The sequence below is a fragment of the Telmatherina bonti genome, assembly GCF_933228915.1.
Source record: "Telmatherina bonti genome assembly, chromosome: 16".
NCBI classification, from domain to species: domain Eukaryota; kingdom Metazoa; phylum Chordata; class Actinopteri; order Atheriniformes; family Telmatherinidae; genus Telmatherina; species Telmatherina bonti.
Window position 1 is genome coordinate 7,375,519 of NC_136614.1, and position 18,935 is coordinate 7,394,453.

Below are 18,935 nucleotides of genomic sequence, written 5' to 3' on the forward strand. Positions count from 1 at the left end.
GGTACGTCGGAATGTTCACGTCGGACGGTTCACTTCGGACGGTTCACGTCAGACGGTACGTCGGAATGTTCACGTCAGACAGTTCACTTCGGACGGTTCACGTCAGACGGTTTACGTCAGACAGTTCACTTCGGACGGTTCAGGTCAGACGGTACGTCGGAATGTTCACGTCGGACGGTTTATGTCGGACGGTTCACTTCGGACGGTTCAGGTCAGATGGTACGTCAGGATGTTCACGTCGGACGGTTTACGTCGGTCAGTTTATGTCGGACGGTTCACGCCTCCGCAAAGTCCAATCATTTCTGATAATGGACACCTCGTCAGGCGTTATCCCATACGTAATCCAGTCCTGGTTTCGCCGTCTCAGTCAGAGCACGCTCACATAAAAGGGGCGGAGTTACAGCATCTGACCAATCGCAGACAGCCCTGCAGAGCAGCTGCTTTACGATGGAGAAAAAACATAAACACTTCATCACAATATCCCAACCGAACGTAACGTTGTTGCTGTAGCAACATAATTTAGCAGGTTGCAGAATATGAACTAATCAGATAAACATAAATCTGACCGGTTTATTCCGGCCCGGAAGTTTCAGTTAGCTTCCTCAGATCCTTCCTTTACCTTTTATAGATTTATTTTTGGTATGTGAGCATTTTGGAATATTATTTCCTGGCAGCGATGACTTGTGCGCTCTGCAGTCCTGTCTTGTGTGAGAACTGAGCAGTGTTTCTGCTACGCTGGAGCACCGTGTCGGGCCACGGCTGCAGTTTTAGCACCACGCCGTCACCGTGCAGAGAATTAAATCGTCTTACTTTAACCTCCTGCTGTAGGAAACTGCATTGGAACGCAGCCCACAAAGTTTCCAACCTAACTCCAGGTTAAAGTTAGAAGAGAAAATCCAGCTTTGTCGTCGTCTCCAGGGCAACAGATGATGATGTGATGGGCGAGCGACAGTGTTTTGTCTGCTCTCTCTCTGGCAGCAGCAGCAGCTGGGCAGCGTGTTTCTAAGCCGTGGCTTCCAGGTAAAGGTGGGCGTCCAGGTCCAGAGCTGAGCCTTCCAGCTTATTTTCATCCCGCGTGTCTTCCACACACCTGCCATCTGTTCTCTGTGTTGGCAGCAGCTCTGCAGCCCACATCATGCACAGCTTCTCTGGTTCATGGAGCTGCGTTTAGTCTAAAGTCTCTCCTCCAGCATCAGCCGGCTCTAAAACTCACCTCCGTTTGTTTTAAATGTTTCCAATGACAACAGAGATGATCGTCAGGCTGCTGGACCTTTGTTCCACCTGCAGAGCCTGGTCTGTAGACAGAACACCTCCCAGACGCTTCCCAGCAACATGCCAGAAACACGTTTACCAGCCCAGTTCCAGTTTCATTCCCAGTAGAAGCTAAACAACAGATCAGGTGAGGAACAGAGTTCAACCAGTTCTCCTGTTCCACCATCAGGATGTGGTCCTGCTGGACCAGTTCTCCTGTTCCACCATCAGGATGTGGTCCTGCTGGACCAGTTCTCCTGTTCCACCATCAGGATGTGGTTCAGCATGGTCCTGCTGGACCAGTTCTCCTGTTCCACCATCAGGATGTGGTTCAGCATGGTCCTGCTGGACCAGTTCTCCTGTTCCACCATCAGGATGTGGTCCAGCATGGTGGAACCTGCAAGGTCTTCCCTGAAAGAGACGTTGTCTGGATGGGAGCAGATGTTTCAGCATTGATGGAGCTTCCCAGATGTGGAAGCTGCCCACGCCATCGGCACTAATGCAACCCCATCCCATCAGAGATGCAGGCTGATAACAAGCTGGATGCTCCCTCTCCTCTTTAGTCTGCAGGACACGCCGTCCATGCTGTCCACAAACTATTCCACATCTTCATCCAGGTTTCCACTCAGAACATTTTAAATGAGCTTTGGTCCAGAGAAGACGGCGTGTTTCTGGATCCTCTTCACATATGGTGGAGCTTTAACCTGCTGATGTGGATTTCAGCCTGAACTGGGTTCACACTGGTTTCTGGAAGCTTCCTGAGTCCATGCACTGGTTTCCACCAGTAGAGAATCATGTTATAATGCAGAAGTAATCACCAGCATCCAGCCTGGTCCCAGCATACAGAGATTCCTGCAGGTTCTGATGAAGATGTTCTACACTGTGGATGGATCTTCAGTCTGTGGAACATTTTCCTGAAGCTTTAGATCCAGTTTGTGTCCGACTGGTGAAGTTCTGTCCATCTCTCCATCTGAGAGTCTCTGCCTCTCTGAAATGCTCCTTTCATGGCCGTCATGTTCCTGACCTGTTGCCCTTCAACCTGATTAGATGTGAAGTTCTCCTCCAGATGTTGCTTTTCCAGCCTTTGTTGCTCCTGTTCCAGGTGTTTCCAGATGTGTTGCAGCATCAGATTCTCAATCAGCCGATATTTTCTCTGTTTCATCAGCTGACATGATGTTTACCTTCTGCTGGGATAAAGCACCACCTGATGACATCCTGGAATCACGGCGTTCCAGGTGAATTCTTCAGGGATCTACGTGAACATGAAGCTGCTGGGATAAAGTACCACTTGATGACATTTGGTCTGTCTGTCGCAGCATTCCAGCTGACGCTGAATCGTTGTTGGACATAAATAGATATTAATAGTTGCTTGAACCATTATAGATGAGTTATGATGAAGAAAAGTATTTGAGTCGTTATCATGTTGCGTAATCGTACTAAAAAAGTCGATGCAACATCCAAAGAAGAACAATGAAATTCTGAAATGAAATCATGAATAGTTTCTCTGCAGAAACGAAGATTTCTATGTGAAAACGCCAAACTGTGAAGTTCAGGCTGGAAACTGCAGGACTGATGAGAGACTGAGGCGTTCCCAGAAGCTTCTCAGCATGTTCTGTAAAAACGCCACAGTAAAAAGAAATGATATTCTTAGAGCTGCTGGCATGTGACTGTGATGACAACAAAAGATCCAGATCTGGATCTCCTCATGTGATGTTCGGCGTGCGAGCCAATCCTGCTTCTGTTCTGCAGAACCGGATCACATGACCCCAACGTTGGACGCTAACCTACGAACTTTAAAACTTGGAAGTTTTATTTAAAAGGAGAATGAGGCGCTGCAGAACTGAAATGTTGTCTCACAAATGAAGAAAAGAGAAGATTTTGTGGAGAGCAGAAAACCTGTCAGGTTACGGTAAAACAAGCAGACGCCGTCAGATTTTTCCTGCATTTTCAGTTTGCTGATGAGGAAAACTGCGGCACTTTCGTCGATCGATCGCCGCCTGTCTTCTCAGAAGCACTGGAAGCGGCTCCCTGATGACGACGGACACCTCTGTCAATGCCAGCCTGACATGTTGTGGTCCTGAGAGCCGCCGCAGCGCAGGCTTCATGTCATGTCAACGTGTGAGACTGAAATAGGAATGAGCCACACATATTTTCACACAGAAAGTCTGCATCAGCAGAAATCTGGACTCATTTTAGTCCGCAGTGACTGGAAGTGGATTCACCTCGCCTCCAGAAACGACACAGGTCCTCCCCTCCCTGACCTGGATCAGGACTGTCCCGCTCCACGATGAGGGCCGAGACAGAAGCTCAAACATGACAACAGAAAAGACTTCTGGGGACTAAAAGACTTGATAACATGCAACCAACTGGCCACCATGAGCCGCATCATCCAGGGTGGAAGGTAGAGAATTTCTCATCTTTAAATCATTTCGTTGTTAAACGATAAATAATTAAGGATCCTGAAGGTGTAGGGACACATCTAACTTCTGATTTATTCTGATGGCTGCGTTTCTCTGCATGACGAGATATAAAACTGGATTAAAAGACGAGATTCGATCAGGAGAATCCTGCTGTGGTTTTTTACCAGATGTTTTCCACGGAGCCAGAGTCCGACTGTCTGTTCGGTTCAGTCCGAACCGCTGAGCTTCCCGTGTTCTGGAAGCGCCGTCAAAAATAAACCTTGAGCAGAGTCGTGATGAGGCATTTCTCGTTTGGAATAAACCCGCCACGGACTAGCGTCGGAGGCTAAAAACCACAGACTGTATATAAAGAGATGGGCGGAGCCTCCGTGACGTCACCCGTAGGTTTCTGAAGAGCGGAATTGAAGCTCGGTGGGCGGTTCCTACCATCACCATCTTGGCAGGGGCATGTGCGTCGTCTCGCCCGGAAAATACAAATATGGGCAAAGAGGTGGAGCTGAGAGGGGGGCTGTGAGCGTCATGGTGGATGATTGACATCGAGCGAACTCCGAGCTTTCTGTAGCTAAGAGCTAACCGAGCTAACCTGGAGATAACAGCAGCTAACCAGCTAACTGAGGTAAGCGGGCTAAAGCTAAGTCACGTTGTAAACCGGCTAAAGACCGCGGTTGTTCTATGTTCTTCTGACTTGAAGCGGGAGATCGGGTAACTGTCAATCAAAAGGACACGCCAATAACTATGCCAAACTTCGAGATTAAATTACTTAAATTCACTCCCCCCTTACAGTTGTCATGAAGGTAAACCTGACCTATTAAACCGAAGTAGATTTTTGTACCAGGTTGTAAACATGTTCTGTTGTAAACGTTTTTATTCCTGCTGTAATCGTTTTTATTCCTCCTGTAAACATGTTTATTCCTGCTGTAAACATGTTTATTTCTACTGTGAACATTTTTAATCCTGTTGTAAACGTTTTTATTCCTGCTGTAAACATGTTTATTCCTTAAGTAAATGTTTTTATTCTGCTGTAAACATGTTTATTCCTGCTGTAAACATTTTTATTCCTGCTGTAAACATGTTTATTCCTTAAGTAAATGTTTTTATTCTGCTGTAAACTTGTTTATTCCTGCTGTAAACAAGTTTATTTCTGCTGTAAAGATTTTTATTCCTGCTGTAAACATGTTTATTCCTGCTGTAAACATGTTTATTCCTTAAGTAAATGTTTTTATTCTGCTGTAAACATGTTTATTCCTGCTGTAAACATTTTTATTCCTGCTGTAAACATGTTTATTCCTTAAGTAAATGTTTTTATTCTGCTGTAAACTTGTTTATTCCTGCTGTAAACAAGTTTATTTCTGCTGTAAAGATTTTTATTCCTGCTGTAAACATGTTTATTCCTGCTGTAAACATGTTTATTCCTGCTGTGAACATGTTTATTCCTGCTGTGAACATGTTTATTCCTGCTGTAAACATTTTTATTCCTGCTGTAAACGTTTTTATTCTTGCTGTAAACATGTTTATTCCTGCTGTAAACATGTTTATTTCTGGCTGTAAACAAGTTTATTCCTGCAGTAAACATGTTTATTTCTCCTGTAAACATGTTTATTCTTGATGTAAACATGGTTATTCCTGCTGTAAACTTGTTTATTCCTGTTGTAAACAGGTTTATTCCTGCTGTAAACATGTTTATTTCTGCTGTAAACATGTTTATTGCTGCTGTAAACGTTTTATTCCTGCTGTAAACATGTTTATTTCTACTGTGAACATGTTTAATCCTGCTGAAATCGTTTTTATTCCTCCTGTAAACATGGTTATTTCTATTGTAAACATGTTTATTCTTGATGTAAACATGGTTATTCCTGCTGTAAACTTGTTTATTCCTGTTGTAAACATGTTTATTCCTGCTGTAAACATGTTTATTTCTGCTGTAAACATGTTTATTTCTGCTGTAAACATGTTTATTGCTGCTGTAAACGTTTTATTCCTGCTGTAAACATGTTTATTCCTACTGTGAACATGTTTAATCCTGCTGTAATCGTTTTTATTCCTCCTGTAAACATGGTTATTTCTATTGTAAACATGTTTATTCCTGCTGTAAACTTGTTTATTCCTGCTGTAAACATGTTTATTCCTGCTGTAAAAATGTTTATTCCTGCTGTAAACATGTTTATTCCTGCTGTAAACTTGTTTTTTCCTGCTGTAAATATGTTTATTCCTGCTGTAAACATGTTTATTTCTGCTGTAAACAAGTTTATTTCTGCTGTAAAGATTTTTATTCCTGCTGTGAACATGTTTATTCCTGCTGTAAACATTTTTATTCCTGCTGTAAACGTTTTTATTCTTGCTGTAAACATGTTTATTCCTGCTGTAAACATGTTTATTTCTGGCTGTAAACAAGTTTATTCCTGCAGTAAACATGTTTATTTCTCCTGTAAACATGTTTATTCTTGATGTAAACATGGTTATTCCTGCTGTAAACATGGTTATTCCTGCTGTAAACATGTTTATTTCTCCTGTAAACATGTTTATTCTTGATGTAAACATGGTTATTCCTGCTGTAAACATGTTTATTTCTACTGTGAACATGTTTAATCCTGCTGTAAACATTTTTATTCCTGCTGTAAACATGTTTATTGCTGTTGTAAATGTTTTAATTTCTGCTGTAAACATGTTGATGTCCGCTTTAAACATTTTTATTCCTGCTGTGAACATGTTTATTTCTACTATGAACATGTTTATTCCTGCTGTAAATGTTTTTATTCTTGCTGTAAACGTTTTTATTCCTGCTGTAAACATGTTTATTTCTACTATGAACATGTTTATTGCTGCTGTAAAAGTTTTTATTCCTGCTGTAAACATGTTTATTTCCACTGTAAACGTGTTTATTCCTGCTGTAAACATGTTTATTCCTGCTGTTAACGTTTTTATTTCTGTTGTAAACGTTTTTATTCCTGCTGTAAACATGTTTATTTCCACTGTAAACGTGTTTATTCCTGCTGTAAACATGTTTATTCCTGCTGTAAACATGTTTATTCCTGCTGTGAACATGTTTATTCCTGCTGTAAACATTTTTATTCCTGCTGTAAACGTTTTTTATTCTTGCTGTAAACATGTTTATTCCTGCTGTAAACATGTTTATTTCTGGCTGTAAACAAGTTTATTCCTGCAGTAAACATGTTTATTTCTCCTGTAAACATGTTTATTCTTGATGTAAACATGGTTATTCCTGCTGTAAACATGGTTATTCCTGCTGTAAACTTGTTTATTCCTGTTGTAAACATGTTTATTCCTGCTGTAAACATGTTTATTTCTGCTGTAAACATGTTTATTGCTGCTGTAAACGTTTTATTCCTGCTGTAAACATGATTATTTCTACTGTGAACATGTTTAATCCTGCTGTGAACATGTTTATTTCTACTATGAACATGTTTATTCCTGCTGTAAATGTTTTTATTCTTGCTGTAAACGTTTTTATTCTTGCTGTAAACATGTTTATTCCTGCTGTAAACATGTTTATTTCTGGCTGCAAACATGTTTATTCCTGCTGTAAACATGTTTATTTCTCCTGTAAACATGTTTATTCTTGATGTAAACATGGTTATTCCTGCTGTAAACATGTTTATTTCTACTGTGAACATGTTTAATCCTGCTGTAAACATTTTTATTCCTGCTGTAAACATGTTTATTGCTGTTGTAAATGTTTTAATTTCTGCTGTAAACATGTTGATGTCCGCTTTAAACATTTTTATTCCTGCTGTGAACATGTTTATTTCTACTATGAACATGTTTATTCCTGCTGTAAATGTTTTTATTCTTGCTGTAAACGTTTTTATTCCTGCTGTAAACATGTTTATTTCCACTGTAAACGTGTTTATTCCTGCTGTAAACATGTTTATTCCTGCTGTTAACGTTTTTATTTCTGTTGTAAACGTTTTTATTCCTGCTGTAAACATGTTTATTTCCACTGTAAACGTGTTTATTCCTGCTGTAAACATGTTTATTCCTGCTGTAAACATGTTTATTCCTGCTGTGAACATGTTTATTCCTGCTGTAAACATTTTTATTCCTGCTGTAAACGTTTTTATTCTTGCTGTAAACATGTTTATTCCTGCTGTAAACATATTTCTGGCTGTAAACAAGTTTATTCCTGCAGTAAACATGTTTATTTCTCCTGTAAACATGTTTATTCTTGATGTAAACATGGTTATTCCTGCTGTAAACATGGTTATTCCTGCTGTAAACTTGTTTATTCCTGTTGTAAACATGTTTATTCCTGCTGTAAACATGTTTATTTCTGCTGTAAACATGTTTATTGCTGCTGTAAACGTTTTATTCCTGCTGTAAACATGATTATTTCTACTGTGAACATGTTTAATCCTGCTGTGAACATGTTTATTTCTACTATGAACATGTTTATTCCTGCTGTAAATGTTTTTATTCTTGCTGTAAACGTGTTTATTCCTGCAGTAAACATGTTTATTCCTGCTGTTAACATTTTTATTCCTGCTGTAAACATGTTTATTCCTGCTGTAAACGTGCTTATTCCTGGTGTAAACACGTTTATTTCTGCTGTAAATGTGTTTATTCCTGCTGTAAACATGTTTATTCCTGCTGTAAACATATTTATTCCTGCTGTAAACATGTTTATTCCTGCTGTAAATGTTTTATTTCTGCTGTAAACATGTTTATTTGTGCTGTAAATATTTTTATTCCTGCTGTAAATGTTTTTATTTCTGTTGTAAACATTTTTATTCCTGCTGTAAACGTTTTTATTCTTGCTGTAAACATGTTTATTCCTGCTGTAAACATGTTTATTTCTGGCTGTAAACATGTTTATTCCTGCTGTAAACATGTTTATTTCTCCTGTAAACATGTTTATTCTTGATGTAAACATGGTCATTCCTGCTGTAAACATGTTTATTCCTGCTGTAAACTTGTTTATTCCTGTTGTAAACGTTTTTATTCCTGCTGTAAACATGTTTATTTCTGCTGTAAACATGTTTATTTCTGCTGTACACATGTTTATTTCTGCTGTACACATGTTTATTCCTGCTGTAAACGTTTTTATTCCGGCTGTAAACATGTTTATTCCTACTGTAAACATGTTTATTTCTGCTTTAAATGTTTTTATTCCTGCTGTAAACATGTTTATTTCTGCTGTACACATGTTTATTCCTGCTGTAAACGTTTTTATTCCGGCTGTAAACATGTTTATTCCTACTGTAAACATGTTTATTTCCGCTGTAAACGTTTCTATTCCTGCTGTAAACATGTTTATTTCTACTGCAAACATGTTTATTCCTGCTGTAAACGTTTTTATTCCTGCTGTAAACATGTTTATTCCTGCTGTAAACGTGTTTATTCCTGCTGTAAACATGTTTATTCCTGCTGTAAACGTTTTAATTTCTGCTGTAAACATGTTTATTACTGCTGTAAAGGTTTTTATTCCTGCTGTAAACATGGTTATTCCTGCTGTAAAGGTTTTTATTCCTGCTGTAAACATGTTTATTCCTGCCGTAAATGTGTTTATTCCTGCTGTAAACATGTTTATTTCTGCTGTAAACTTGTTTATTCCTGCTGTGAAGTTTTTCTTTTTAACATGGGAGTCAGGGTGTATCACGCCGGGCGCTATGAACACTACATCTCTGACCCGTCACTGGGCCTTATATGAAGGGTCTGGTATGACATGAAGCCTTCATGTGTGTTTTACTTCGATCTGAATCGGTCGGTGTTGAAAAGCTGCGTCATCGTGGACAGAGCCTGTCATCACATCCTCGACTGGTCATAACACGAGAGGAGCTGATGTGCGTGTTTACCAGCTGTGACACAACAGCCTTCAGCAAACACCAGGAGGATCTTCAGAGAGTAATTATCAGGGATTTTGAATAACTTTAGCTTCATTGTTCATCATTCTCTGGAACGGAAGTGTCCTGCATGAGCTCAAACAAGTAGACTGTATCAGAAACATGGACACCTCCTCCAGCCCCAACAAAACATCCAGGAGAAGCTGGCTGTGTGGAGATCTGATGCGGCTTCGCTTTCAGTCGTAGGGAACAAAGGATCCTGCTGTTTCATCGCTGGAGTGTGGAACCAGCTCAAGTTCGATCAAAGCGACCGCACAGTACGCCCTGAACAACACGCCCCGCACAACACATCCATCACAGTACGCCCCCCACAGCACGCCCCGAACAACACGCCCCGAACAGCACGCCCCGCACAGCACGCCCCCCACAGCACGCTCCACATACCACGCCCCGCACAACACGTCCATCACAGTACGCCCCGCACAGTACGCCCCTCACAACACGCCCCCCACAGCACGCCCCGAACAACACGCCCCGGACAACGCCCCCCACAGCACGCCCCGAACAACACGCCCCGAACAACACGCCCCGGACAACACACCCCGAACAACACGCCCCGGACAACACACCCCGGACAACACACCCCCCACAGCACGCCCCGAACAACACGCCCCGAACAACACGCCCCGGACAACACACCCCGGACAACACACCCCGGACAACACACCCCCCACAGCACGCCCCACACACCACGCTCCGCTGATGCAGCGGCGACAGGCGAGCAGCAGAAGTTCAGCGTGTGTTTGTGTTCGTTCCAAACAGTGAACTTTTGCCTGCATCAATTATTTAAGCAGACGTTATCTACAGGCTGGAACAAACACAAACAGGTTCTGGTGGATCTGCAGAGGCGTGAGCAGGAGGCACCGTCATGAAAAAAATGTGTGGCTGGTGGCAAAAACACTCGCACAAATACACACACCATTGTCAGCGGAGGAACAAACAGACAATGTGGTTCAGCAACACGCAGCTGCAGACTAACCGAACCACACGGCACGAGCACTCCGCCTGCGATCAAAGCAAGTCCTCCATCTGAGGCGGAGCCTCCATCAGGACACAGTTCCTCTTTATTTCTAACCCTTTAGTTCCTCCAAAGGTTTCCACAACGTCAGCTTTCATTCCATCCTTCATGTCGGTATGCGACCCAACGAGCCGTTTACACGCCATGCAACAAAATCAGATCATTCCTGCATTTCCTCGAGTCGTCATGTAGACCCAATGGTCTGGTTTTCTTCATCTGACAACGGTCTCCATCGGATCATTCACACGTAGATTTCGCCCCAATTTCCACGAGCTTCTGTCTGATCACGACTTCTATCATCATCTACAGCTGCGTCTACGACTGACGCAAAAGCTCCAACATATGGCAACGGAAATTTAGCTACAAACGCTCAACTCATCTTTATTAATACAGCACTTTAAAACAATGCGCGCACACACACACACACACACACACACACACACACACACACACACACACACACACACACACACACACACACACACACACACACACACACACAAACACACACACACACACACACACACACACACACACACACACACAAACACACACACACACACACACACACACACACACGTACACACACACAAAATAATCCAAATACAAGAACATTTTAAATACATAAAAGAATGGAATTAAAACAAAGTTTAAAACAATAAGAGCAGAAAAGTAAGGAAGTGATTTTAAAGCCAAAGAGACTAAATGTGTTGAGAGACGATTAAAAGGTTGAAACAAGGCGGTTTGACGTGGAAAGGCAGCTTAGGAGCAACAACGGAAAACACACCGTCACTACTTCTTCATGACATTCAGCAGCAGACCTGCTGACAGAACGGGGGGGGGGGGTAAGGTCAGATGGGGGGGGGGGGGGGGGGGGGGGGGGCAGACGGACATGAAGACATTTGAAAACAGAAAGAAAGATTTTAAAATCAATTCTGAAACGAACCGGGAGCAAACGAAGCAACGATAAAACCGGAGCGATGAACGCTGGTTTTAGTCTCGGTTCGGAGTCGAGCAGCGCCGACTCGAATCGTTAACGACATCACAGCGTGATGTCAGACGTGTCCATACGGTCAGTTGTCATGGAAACAGCCTGGCATTTTACAGGATTACAAGAGAATTCTTCTTCTTCTGCTTCTTCTCCTGATTCTTCTTCTTGTTACCGTCACTGTCATGACGACTGTTTCACATCATAATCTTAATTACCAACAAATATCTAAATCATTAAACTTATTCATATGTCCTCTTTTTGTATTTTCCTTTCATTTCAGTAAATTAGTTAGTTAGTTAGCTGGTTGATGTGATGAACACTGGACACCGTTTGAAGAAGAGCTGGTAAACATGGTTTAAAGTGGTGATGGTGAGAACGGTTGTGTGCAGCGGACTGGGAGACTATGCTGATGTGAAACCAGTAAGCTGGGCTCAGAACTGTGTCTGGATAAGCAGCTGCAGGTTGATGGAAACAGCTGGACACGGTAATGGTTTCATTATGGTCCCAGTAAGTCATTTAGCAGCTCTTATCTGATCTGGAATCAGTTTCCATGAAGAGTCCTATGTCCCTGCTGTTCAGACGACGCTGCAGTTTCATCGCTACTGTTGCTACTGTACTCTTCATATGAAGATCAGTAAATAGTGACAAAGAATGGATAAATAAATACTGTTAATAAGTCAATGCCAGGCAACGTGACGCACACAAGAAGCTAAATGTGGACATTTCTTTATTCTGGAATTTTTTTATCTACTTATTTCTTCTTTGAAACTTTTCATAAAGTTGCATTTTACTCTTATTAAGCAACAGATCTTCTTCAAAAAGCAAGAAAATCCACTAAGTTATAAGAACAAGGCCGAGTTGCAGCGTACAGGTACAGAAAAGCTCTGATTGGTCGGTTTCGAGCGGCGCGATGAGGCTCCACCAATCAGACTGCTGGACTGAACGTACCTCTACTCTTTAATTCTTTATTTTATTTCAAACTTTATTCATTTTTCCACAAGTTTTGCATCAACTTAATGATTAATGCAGCATTTTCAGTCAATAAAGTTTCATTTGAAACAAAGTTTACTCACTGAACCGGCAGCGAAACGTTCATCACAAACATCTGTGGGAAACTTACTGTATCTCCTCCGACTCCAGGAGCCAGACGCTCCCGGCTTTTAACATTTCTACACTTTACATTTTGATCATTTTGGGAATATTTAACAAATCTTTAGGTCTCTGTTCAAGTTTTTATCTACAAGGTTTGGTTGAAATGTAAAATCGTAAAAATATTTTCTTTGTTTATGTTGAAGGAAGAAAATAGTTTAAACAACAGTGATATGAAAAACACAAAGTCAGATGGAGAAACGATGTCGTGCCAGACCTCAGTGGACCAATACATCCAGGTATGCCGACGTCCTCATGAGACAACAGCAGCGTTGCGTGCTAACCGCTAGTTATCTGGTGCGTGTAACGGCTCCGCCGTCGGGGGAAAACGTCCTCCCAGGAACAGAATAAATTCAACAGATGCAGCAGAACAAACACCTCGCAGGTTAAAAAGGATCTGACGTCGCAGCTGCAGGATGACGTCAGTGTCAGCAAAAAAGTCCAGCTGCAGATCTTTGTCCTCCTGAAACTCTGTTACCATGGAAACAGAGAGAAGAACGCAGCTAAAGCTTCGCATGTTCCCGCCTCAGCGGCGTGTTGCGAACAAGGCTGAATGCACAGCGATGCCGGCAGCATGCAGCTTTAGAACTGCCGCGAAGCACCTCAATGGTGGCGTTTTCCGTCTCCGTTAGGGCGTAGCAACGACTCTGCTCGCCGCCCACTTCATGCAACAACAAAACTAGCTAGCTACCGCGACCAGCTAAAGGAAAAACCAGAGAAAAGAGGAGGAACAGACGCAGAAATCGCCACATACAGCCAGATGTTGACCTGGTCTAGACTATCCTGGTCTAGATTAACCTGGTCCAGATTATCCTGGTCTAGATTAACCTGGTCTAGATTATCCTGGTCTAGATTAACCATCAGCGGCGCAGCTCCACCCTCTGATGCAGCTAATACACGCCCACACGGAGACGCCGTCACAGAAACACCGGCACGGTCTCAGTGACTTCATCGTCTAATGAATGAAGTCCATTTCTGCCTCGAGAGGAGGAAAGAGGAAGATGCATCATCATCACCAGCTGACTCAATCGGTTTACTTTACTTTACTGAAGAAGTAAATTCACCATTTTTAACATTTTAACACTCAGAAGTTATAAATTCCAACTTGACAGGAATGCATCATCGGTACAGCAACGGCTGCTAAACAACAACTTTACTTAAATGTGGTTGAAATGATTGCGATGCTTCAGGTCTGTTTTCCCTTCAGGAAACTGTCCTCATGGTCTCACTGTTGAAGAACCCTGACTTCAGACCCACATCGATCCTGCTTCCTCCTGATGGCAGGATGAGGGACGGAGATGTTTCCAGGACTTTAGTAAGCATGGAGTCTGAACAGACCTGGAACTGAATTCAGTCTTCTACTCTCACATCTTTTTTTTACATATTTCCAGGTGAGGAGCTGTGCAGAGCGATTCGCTGCCGAGTGTGAAGCGGCTGGGATGAGAATCTGAGACCATGGTCCTCAGCCGGAATAGGGTGGATTGTCCTCTCCGGGTCGGGAGTCAGGTCCTGCCTCAAGTGGAGGAGTTTAAATATCTCGGGGTCTTGTTCGCGAGTGAGGGAAGGATGGAGCGTGAGATCGACAGACGGATCAGTGCGGCGTCTGCAGTAATGTGGACTCTGCGCCGGTCTGTCGTGGTGAAGAAGGAGCTGAGCCAGAAGGCGTAGCTCTCCATTTACCAGTCGATCTACGTTCCTACCCTCACCTATGGTCATGAGCTGTGGGTCGTGACCGAAAGAAGGAGATCTCGTATACAAGCGGCTGAAATGGGTTTCCTCCGCAGGGTGGCCGGGCTCTCCCTTAGAGATAGGGTGAGGAGCTCGGTCATCCGGGAGGAGATCAGAGTAGAGCCGCTGCTCCTCCGCATCGAGAGGAACCAGTTGAGGTGGCTCGGGCATCTGGTCAGGATGCCTCCTGGACCTCCCTGGTGAGGTGTTCCAGGCACGTCCCTCTGGGAGGAGACCCCGGGGAAGACCCAGGACACGCTGGAGGGATTACATCTCTCGGCTGGCCTGGGAACGCCTCGGGATCCCCCGCAGAGTTGGCAAATGTGGCTGTGGAGAGGGAAGTCTGGGCTTCCCTGCTTAGGCTGCTGCCCCCGCGACCCGACTCCGGATAAGCGGCAGAAGATGGATGGATGGATGGATGGATGGATGGATGGAGCTGTGCAACATCCTTCCCTCACATCCCACTGAGCAGTCACATTATCAACTCTTCAGCCCTTTATTGTGGGGATGTTTGGTGTCAGAACAACAGGTTACAAAGCGGAGCAGCTTTCCTCCTCCAAGATAAAAGCACCTTTTCCATGCTGTCATTTATGAAGTGAAACCACCTCTCCCGTAAGCAGCAAGCAGAAAAATATAACAATGTCAGAGAAACGGAAAGCAATGCCGCTTCATGGAACGCTTCAGAAACACACTGCGGCGCTCCTGGTAGAACAGTCCTGTTGACTGGTGTAGCTGTGGTCGTTACAGTGGCAATGCAGAGTTTTCCCATTCAGTGCAACCAGGGGAAGAGAGGTGGGAACTGGGAGCAGTTTTAGATGCACACTGGTGGGAATCCACACTGCAGACCATTCATAAGACCTCTTCTTTTGCCCGTTTGATCTCGATTAAGCTTAAAGTTGTGTTTAGGTGTTGGTACTCAAAGACAAGGTTGGCAAAGATTTTCCCAAATACAGCAGCTGTTTGTGACAGATGTGAAGTTTTGCCTGCAAGCTCACACACCTTTTACTCTGGTCCAGCAGTCTGGATACTACCATCCAGACCAGGAACAACATCCTGAATACTACCATCCAGACCAGGAACAACATCCTGAATACTACCATCCAGACCAGGAACAACATCCTGGATACTACCATCCAGACCAGGAACAACATCCTGAATACTACCATCCAGACCAGGAACAACATTCTGGATACTACCATCCAGACCAGGAACAACATCCTGAATACTACCATCCAGACCAGGAACAACATCCTGGATACTACCATCCAGACCAGGAACAACATCCTGGATACTACCATCCAGACCAGGAACAACATCCTGGATACTACCATCCAGACCAGGAACAACATCCTGGATCCCACCATCCAAACCAGGAACAACATCCTGGATCCCACCATCCAGACCAGGAACAACATCCTGGATCCCACCATCCAGACCAGGAACAACATCCTGGATACTACCATCCAGACCAGGAACAACATCCTGGATCCCACCATCCAGACCAGGAACAACATCCTGGATCCCACCATCCAGACCAGGAACAACATCCTGGATACTACCATCCAGACCAGGAACAACATCCTGGATCCTACCATCCAGACAAGGAACAACATCCTGGATCCTACCATCCAGACCAGGAACAACATTCTGGATACTACCATCCAGAACAGCAACAACATCCTAAATACTACCATCCAGACCAGGAACAACATTCTGGATACTACCATCCAGAACAGGAACAACATTCTGGATACTACCATCCAGAACAGGAACAACATTCTGGGTACTACCATCCATACCAGGAACAACATCCTGGATACTACCATCCAGACCAGGAACAACATCCTGGACACTACCATCCAGACCAGGAACAACATTCTGGATACTACCATCCAGAACAGGAACACCATTCTGGATACTACCATCCAGAACATGAACAACATTCTGGATACTACTATCCAGAACAGGAACAACATCCTGGATACTACCATCCAGACAAGGAACAACATCCTGGATACTACTATCCAGACCAGGAACAACATTCTGGATACTACCATCCAGACCAGGAACAACATCCTGGATACTACCATCCAGACCAGGAACAACATCCTGGATACTACCATCCAGACCAGGAACAACATTCTGGATACTACCATCCAGACCAGGAACAACATCCTGGATACTACCATCCAGAACAGGAACAACGTTCTGGATACTACCATCCAGACCAGGACCAACATTCTGGATACTACCATCCAGACCAGGAACAACATCCTGGATACTACCATCCAGACCAGGACCAACATTCTGGATACTACCATCCAGACCAGGAACAACATCCTGGATACTACCATCCAGACCAGGAACAACAAATCTGGATACTACCATCCAGACCAGGAACAACATCCTGGATACTACCATCCAGACCAGGAACAACATTCTGGATACTACCATCCAGACCAGGACCAACATTCTGGATACTACCATCCAGACCAGGACCAACATTCTGGATACTACCATCCAGACCAGGAACAACATTCTGGATACTACCATCCAGACCAGGAACAACATCCTGGATACTACCATCCAGACCAGGAACAACATCCTGGATACTACCATCCAGACCAGGAACAACATCCTGGATACTACCATCCAGACCAGGAACAACATCCTGGATACTACCATCCAGAACAGGAACAATGTTCTGGATACTACCATCCAGACCAGGAACAACATCCTGGATACTACCATCCAGAACAGGAACAACATTCTGGATACTACCATCCAGACCAGGAACAACATCCTGGATACTACCATCCAGACCAGGAACATCATCCTGAATACTACCATCCAGAACAGGAACAACATCCTAAATACTACCATCCAGACCAGGAACAACATCCTGGATACTACCATCCAGACCAGGAACAACATCCTGAATACTACCATCCAGACCAGGAACAACATCCTGAATACTACCATCCAGACCAGGAACAACATCCTGGATACTACCATCCAGACCAGGAACAACATCCTGGATACTACCATCCAGACCAGGAACAACATTCTGGATACTACCATCCAGACCAGGAACAACATTTAATCACTGTAAGATCAATAGTAAATGAGTGTAGGACCAGAACACGGACTACTGGCTGCAGGTCGGACGTCACTGGGTTTCCTGGTGTTATTAAATGTTATCATTATGTAATTTCATTGTATTTCACAGGTTTAGATTCATCTTCCTGCCGGCAGAGCAAACATGGAACCTATCCATCAGCTCTCATCCTGTGTATTTACATGACAACGGACTTAATGCTTCCTTTTCTTCCAGAAATAAATGAAAAACAAGAGAAACAGCAAACTAAACCTGACCCGGAGCTCAGAACTGCTTTCAGACGCTTTCTGCTGGAGGAAAGAACCGCAGCCCCACCTTGTGGCGGTGGTTCACAGTTTCACTACAACACTTGATGTCTTGGTGCACGATCATCTGCAGGGCAGGTTTTCTCCAGCTTGTTTATCAGCCACCAGTTTCTCACATCTGGATAAACTCAGTCATTTATAGAAATGGTCCTGAAATCGATCAGAAAGGTTCTAAAAACAAAACAGTCTGGATCTGCCCACTGTGAGGAGTCCAGTTGTACAAACGCTGTTAAATCACCTGATTTATATCCAGAAACACACTGATTTAAGCAGGAACGGAGACAACACGTCCCTCCTCAGAGTGATGGACAGGAAGAGGAATTTCTCCTGAGTTTGAAGCCAAAACATCTTTTCATTCTTTTATTTTAGAAACGTACTTCAGGCTCGCCCGTAACAGCTTCAGACAACCTTGTGGAGCAACGCGCTGCATATGAAGAAGAAAAGAGAAATGAGAGAAGAAGAAATGATGCAGGATCACAGATGATTTGAAAACATGTTAAAAAAGGGAGAAATGATTAAACTGTCGGAAATGAAACTGGAAAACGAAACGACACGAGACATATCAGCAGCTGGATGACAGACAGCAGCAGAACTCCACCTGCTGACGCTGGACTTTAACCATGAAGCTCTGCAGATGCTGGGAACGCCGCCCAAATCCTGCATCCTGCAGCAACACCGGGCGGGAAGATACAGGAAGTTATTCCCAGTTCAACTGGGTCATGTGACCTGGCTTTCAACTCCACACTGTATGAAAAAGATGGGCGGAGCCTTCGTGACGTCACCCGTAGGTTTCTGAAGAGCTGAATTGAAGCTCGGTAGGCGGTTCCTACCATCACCATCTTGGCAGGGACATGCGTGTCGTCTCGCCCAGAAAATACAAATATGGGCAAAGAGGTGGAGCTGAGAGGGGGGCTGTGGGCGTCACGGTGGATGATTGACATTGAGCGAACTCCGAGCTTTCTGTAGCTAAGAGCTAACCGAGCTAACCCGGAGAAAACAGGAGCTAACCAGCTAACGGAGGTAAGCGGGCTAAAGCTAAGTCACGTTGTTAACCGGCTAAAAACCACGGTTGTTCTACGTTCTTACTTGAAGCGGGA

At 43.7% G+C, this 18,935-nt stretch overlaps 1 protein-coding gene across 1 annotated transcript in view; it reads right to left on the bottom strand.

The window, feature by feature from the left end:
- Positions 1–18,935, bottom strand: part of pex7 (peroxisomal biogenesis factor 7) — a 99,433-nt gene that overhangs the window by 74,159 nt on the left and 6,339 nt on the right. The window lies entirely within an intron of this gene.